The sequence below is a fragment of the Patiria miniata genome, unplaced genomic scaffold (genome assembly GCF_015706575.1).
Source record: "Patiria miniata isolate m_02_andy unplaced genomic scaffold, ASM1570657v1 HiC_scaffold_1, whole genome shotgun sequence".
NCBI classification, from domain to species: domain Eukaryota; kingdom Metazoa; phylum Echinodermata; class Asteroidea; order Valvatida; family Asterinidae; genus Patiria; species Patiria miniata.
In genome coordinates, this window is record NW_024037047.1 from 12,055,656 (window position 1) to 12,063,000 (window position 7,345).

Consider the following 7,345-nt stretch of genomic DNA (forward strand, 5'->3'; position numbering starts at 1 on the left):
ACTGATGACTTATATAGAGAAATTTCCATCTGAAGATGATCACCCCTGAAAATAGTCTTGAAGCCCATCGCCATTTTGAAAAACGATGCCTACACTCCATTGCAAAATAGAGCGCTTTTAGGGTCCAAATTACATCCAAATTACACAGAACTGCAAGCTCCCAGTGCTGTGCATGGCTCCCACCCATATTTTTTACAAACCCTCAAGTTCATGGCCCACAGCATGCTCAAATACTGAAGATTTTGAGGGCATGCAAATCGTGATTTGGCCGGCGTAGGCAATTTTGGACATATTTACTGGTCTGCACCCCCACGGGACGTCGCTGCTAGGTAAAAGGGCGCCCTTTTTCGTCAACACGTTCGGCGTGTGGAATGTTTGAACAGTGCAAGATAAATGTCAGCAACCCGGAACGAAAAACAGCCATCGTCGCTCGCGTGCTCGCCCAAAAAGGTGTCGATTTTGCCGCACTATGCGAGACAAGACTTTTGACAAGACGAACTGCAGCTCACTGAAACTGGTGCAGGCTACACATTCTTCTGGATCGGCAAACCTGCTGTCGCCGACCGACAAGCCGGAGTTGGTTTTGCTATCCAAACCCAGCTCATTCCGCAGCTTGAGTCCATCCCAAAGGGCTACACTGAAAGGCTAATGTCGATGAGATTGAATTTGCAGGGGGTTGGTAGATACGCCACCGTCATCAGCGCGGATGCCCAAACTATGTCCTATTCCTACATAGAGAGAGAAGCCTTTTCTTCGAACAACTATCCCAAGCTGTTTTATCGGCACCTGATCGTCCTCTTAGGCGATTTCAACGCCAGCTCGGGTCGCAACTACCACGCGTTGGGCTATTTTATTGGCAAACATGGTGTTGGAGACGAGAACAGCAATGCGTCCCTCTTGCTCGATCAGCTTCCTTCCGACGAAAAAGCGTACCATCACAAACACCTTGTTCCAACAACCAAATCGACGAAAAACATCATGGATGCATCCAAGACCCAAGCATTGACATCAAATCGACTACGTCATTGTGAGGCAGCGTGATCAACAAGACGTCCATCTGACGCGAGCTGTCCAACACTCTACCGCGTGGTCCGATCACCGATCACCTTGCAATAAATGTTGAGATGAATTGAATTGAAACGTGACTTTATACGTAATCCCAAGCTACATTGCATAATACAGGTTTTGGCTTATGAAAAACCGCCTTTGGACAAACACATTGATAAAAAGGTGATCCGGCAATATAGGTTCAAACCCAGCTCTAGTCAATTTGAAAATTGTTCGACTTAAAACCGAGTCGTTAATATTTTGTCAAGAAATAAAGTTGGGTTCCTGTATTAGTCATGTTCGCATTATTCTTAAAGATAATTTTTTAGAGACATTTACAAGTGTTGCCTTTCTGAGGTACACCTCCTAATTTAGTGAGTTTCTTTCATTTGCAGGCAGTTTTGGTCTTGGGTGCAACCGCTGGCGTTGTGGAGGTTTTGTTTGTCCCATACTTGTTCAGAAAGTACTGGCAGGCAAGAACAATGATATTTCCGTGGGGAGCAGAAACACACAATCAAGGTAACTCGTACATCCAAGTCCGTGTTATGGCTAACAGGGACTTTTCTCCAGCGTCTGCGATCATCCGGGGCCTGTATAATAACATTCACTGTAAATTAATTTCGATTTACCATATCCCTTTGGCACTCTTGAAATTGTTCGATAAGATTTTAAAAAGCAAAGGTTTCAGAGAATGTATGGAGGACCGAAATGACTGGCAGGCGCGGCGAATCGCTCGTCTGCGGACGACTTGGTATTGGTCCGTAAGCACCTACCGAAGAATGCACGTGTTCCTTAGGCGAGCCCTCAAATTAGAATCCCTCCCCGGACCGTTCGGGGTTGAGCCTGCCCAGTATGTTGAAGGGATTGGGACCTTGCATGGAACCGATCGGCCTGGATTAACTCCACCAGGCTTCTGCACCATGGCTCTGGCTCATCACAAAGGAACCAATTTGCGACGCGCTAATCCTCCAGTAGGCAACAATGACTGTGATGAGCTTCATAGAAGTTGTCACTGGTAATCCCAGCAGGCCGAATAATCCTCCAACAATGGCCAGACTTCAATTTATGTTGCCTATTGTGAAACCCTTAGTCACCAGTTTGGACCGATTGGGGCGTCACGCTTCAGTGACCGGGTGGCTTCTGGCTTGGTACCGATTGGGGTGAAAGAAATTAGCATACCGGACCCGGTACCCGAACGGTCTGTTATCTGATGGCTCGCCTTATTGAAAAATAGCTTTGCTACTGATGCGTCGTAAAGGAAATGTTTTATTAAATGTTAGTGAAAAGCACAAAGTTACTTGATAGATTGACATTCCCTCGGCCAAAAGTTACTGGATGGATTCTCATCGGGCTCAAAGAAAAATTGATCTGGATGCCATTTCTTAAATAGAAGAGGAATGGAAACCTACCATTGAGTTCTGTACATGATTTTAGACGGTTTTAATTTGATTGCACATAAAAATTGGTCTAAAAAATACACACATACCAGCTTCTAGTAACATTTAGTATAAAAGTTTTTGTTTTATGTTTTGAATGTCATGTATTTCTAGATGAGAACGTGAAACATCTATTCGTGATGTGTTTGCTGTTATTGAATCTTCATCTGGAGGTTAGTATACAAATAACGAACAATTATGAGTGTAATGGTGAGAATAATTTTTTGAGGCGATTGAACGAATGTTCCATTCCACGAAACAAAGCCGAGTGCAAAATGGAACAATTCACCGAATGAACCTATTCTTTTTATTGCGCGAATGTGAAAAAAAAAAATCATGATTTGTTTTAGGCACCACCGGAGTAAATCCTCGTCATCTGCGGCCGTGTGTTGGAACGAATAATTCAATGACACGTGATCAACGACCTATCAATCACATGTCGGGGATTTATGCAGGTGTTGTTAGTATGGGTTAGCGTTTGAAACATATTGTCAAGAAACAACTTAATCACGAAACTCACTTTTAATGCTTACCTTTATTTTAATGCTATATAGATTGATCCGGTCCGTACATTTTTCTCTGATCTATCATGTTTGTTATGGTCTGATCTGTGAAAAGTGTGATATGTTATGTCAAGCTTAATTTTTCTGTATACTTAATGTTTGGTTTTAATGTTTAAAGTTTAATACATACTTATTGTGTAAGTTAACTGTGCTAACTATTCTAAATGGGCTCATGATTGCTCACTTTGTCGGTAGCTGACGTTCGTGGTATTTGTCCTGAAGATTGAAAAGACAGGATTGGCAACTGTAGAGATCGTGCAGCTAGTTTTAGGAGTTATATATTCCACGAGTATGTGTGCCTTTGGCTTCTTGTTCGTAAGTATTTTTTAATATTTAAATATTCATGAAAAAAAAATGAAAGAATCTTACTTGAATAAATAAAAATACATTATTGAGGTATGAGGAGTGTCTCAGGGTTAATGGAAATGGTGTTGCTTTATTTTTCAGTTATACAACAAATGGAAGCTGCTGGTGTTTGTCATCCCGTTTGCAAGTCTGGCTGAGTTTGCCTACATTATATACTACCTAATTGATGTGAGTATGACTTGTATAATTTGTAACAAAACTCTTCTATTTTATTACATCCTGCCAATGAAATTTGTTCCAGTGGTTTATATTGTAGATTCTTAACGGCTGCAATTAGTTCGTAATTTTCAATTGTGGTAAAAGTAAAGACGTGGAAAACGTTCTTGTAAAATATTTCAACTAGTCTGGTAATTATATATTTCCTTTCAACAGACTGGACAGAACTGGCAAGGTTCCACCGATGAGGTCGTGCCAGCGTTCATCATTGCTGTCAGCATCGCTAATCTTGCAGTGAGGAGTTCTGTATGCTGGTCTCTGATCTATATATACAAACGCATTCGGACTGAAACTGATATGTCAAGCTCTTGGAAAAATAAATAATTAACCTAACCTCTTTTTCATCTCTGTACCGACAGATAGTTATTGAGGCATTTTCAATGTTCATATCCATTGTTTTAACAAGGCATCTCTCAAACTAAAACTTTACTTTTTTGGAGGAGGGGAAGACTAAATATTTCTAATCTCGTGAGTTCTCCCAAGATACAATTAAGGTGCTAATAAGACTTTTTGAAAAGAAAACCGTGCTGGTCTGTACAAACGTAGCCATTGCAGATAAAGCTATTGCAAATAAGTAAAATAACAAGCAATTGCAATCACTTTAAATATTGCCACCATTACTTGTTATTCTATCTATATTTTTTCACAGGACACATCTGCGATGGCCCTGGAGCCAAATATCTTTTTAGGACATACTCTGAATGTGTGCCAAATGCCATGCTCATTATAGCCGCAATTCCCCAAAATGTTCATCCTATCTACCCAAGTATACCCTGGACTAACTTTTAAGAATAACAATACCAGTATTAGAGCTTCATTCATTGGTTAGCCAACCATAGTATTGGTTGGGTAAACCGTATCTGAACATCATCGGATCTCTTGAATTAATCGCAGTGTCAAGTTAAAAACCATTGCACTTTTTGGACCAAAACAAGAGGGAATATTTTGAAATGTCTCACTGAAATGTAAACGGGTACCTTGGTGTTTGCCATATAAAATGTAAAATTCGTTCGATTTGAAAATTTCAATTTAAAAATGATCTCAATGTTTCATTCAGATAAAAGTGAAACGTCCAAACATCGATGTTCAATTTGACATTAGCCTATATCACATTTCGGGTGCAAGAGAGCACGTGAAAGTCATCAAAGACCTACAGTGGAAAAGTTCCCCAATAGGAATGTCAAAAGGCACCTTCAGTAATGATTAAACCTCCTTGGATAGGCCAGTTCTAACCATCCGATTATACACTTTGCACCTTATTGCCTGCAAAGATGATGCTTGCAAAGATGATGAGACAACCGAACTTGTGGAGCCGAAGACGGTAGAATGAAGGTCCTCATGTTCAACATCTATAAAGGTCGACGGGGGCGTGTCCTAACTGACGTTCGTATACAGGAACATAAAATTTAATTTATATTTCGCTGACTGAAGATAACATTTTCTTTACTTATAATTACTACCTGTACAATGGTTCTTTTTTGTTTCATTTTAATGTTGGCGTTTTTTTAATTTATTTATTTAATTAACTAAAATTATACCAGTTATACATTTAAAACACTTATATACTACAGGGGGTAGTGAAATATTTAGTGACGAGGGAACAATTAATTTAAAATCAATGTTTGTACCGAATGGGTAGAAGATGTGCAGATAGTAGATATCGCAGTAACATTTTCGAACAACAGAAAAAAATCAAGAACTTTTGTAACATCAGCACAAAATATTTGAGCTAGAGATGAATTTAGGGTGAATTGGGCAGTTAAAAATGGTGGTACATGTACGGATATGAGGAAATGAATAAGATATGGTATTGGTTAAATCATGTAGTAAACGTGAAATATTTTACATAAAGTAAACAACCGTAAAAGCTTGCAGAGGACACGTTCAATGACAAACAAATTCTTAATTTTAAACCACTGAAAATTGCCAATTTGCTGCATATTTGACAACTAATTTTAAGCAGAGCAAAGAGGGCTTTAAATGTTTTACATACAAAAGGTCTGTAAATAATTGTCACATTTTTATCCAGAGTAACGCGGGAAACCCTCACCTGGAGTCGTTCAATTTCGTTTCTTTGCTTTATACTGATTAATTGTATTGCTATCAAGTTACGCAAAAACACATAGTTTTAGCATATACAGAGTTTATTTTATTCTATACTTTTTTATTGTTTATTTAAATTAAACTGGGTGGCCGATTTAGTGGAATCCACAGTTTTCCGTAGGAACCAAGCATACTGGTCTTAGCATGCATTCACGACAATAAACATAACAAACAGTCAACGTTAAAGAGGATGTGGAATGCTCGAAGACATTTCCGTCATTGTTCGGGTATATGTAGCCTAAGGTGTGATGAAATAAAAACGACTATAGTTTCTGTCATGAAAAAAGTACAAAAGGTACCTTTGAGAGCTGTTTTTCAGGTCCAGTTTCGACCCGAACGTGCAACTGTGTAAATGTCGTCGTTGCGGGCAGCAAACAAAACACTGTAAATCGTGACGTAATAAACAGGACTCCCGATGCACAGTAGCATACACGAGTCCTGTTTATTAAGTCACGATTTACTGTGTTTTGTTTGCTGCCCGCAACGACGATTTTTACACAGTTGCACGTTCGGGTCGAAACTGGACCTGAAAAACAGCTCCCAAAAGTACCTTTTGTACTCATTTCATGACAGAAACAATAGTCGTTTTTATTTCATCACACCTTAGGCTACATATACCCGAAAAATGACGGAAATGTCTTCGAGCATTCAACAACCTCTTTAAACAATACATATTCACATAAAGTCACCTTTAGTTAAACAAAAATATCAAGCATGAGAATAGGACCTTACCAAAACTAATAGCCTACTGGATGCTCTGCAGACAATATTACAGATACCCAAAGTACAACTCGCAGTGACTAAGTTCCATGACGGCTGGTAGTTTATACCCCCAAAAACCCAGTTTAATTCTGTTCTCTCGATGTTTTACCGGATAACAGTGTAGCACTAAGTTTGTGACTTTGCATCCAGATGAACATAAACCAACAGGGTTCCAAAATTCATTAAGAGAGAAAAAAAACATTAGTATATGAAGCTTATTTTGAATTTTTCTTTCGTTTCATATTAGGCCTATTCACTCATCATTGTTTGTCAGTTTTATATAACAGTTATAAATACACGATGTGCCTTGCTATTTACTCATAATCATTAGTATGTAGTTTGTTTACGAGTTTTTTTTTCCCATTCTATCTTTACTGTGTAACATACCGAAGTACGGTAGATTCAATAACGTATTCGGTGTTTAAAATACAATTTTACACAGTGTTTTGTTTTTATTACTTCATTGGTCATCCGTTATCGGTCATACTTTATCGGTCTTGTATCATAAAGGTTAATGAATTATTGGCCTCGTTTTGAAAACTGGCCACGTTTTGCGACCTTTCAGTTCACTGCTACTTGATCATTTGTTGAACATACATACGTTTGTCATATAGTTGGTTCCATGATATTTTTCTGTTTTCGATTTGACTGCTATTTTGCGTACAAATCCTCCAGTAGAAATTGCGTTTGCTGCAAGATGAAGCTCTTACGTTATCATGATTCCACGATGATGTGAAGACCCCCAAATGATTTAGGCGTATTATTAAACCAAAAATAAAAGAGAAACGATGATTTATTGTGTAAGATATGAAGCAAATCACAGAAAGAGTAGCCAGTTGTTTTACTGTTGCC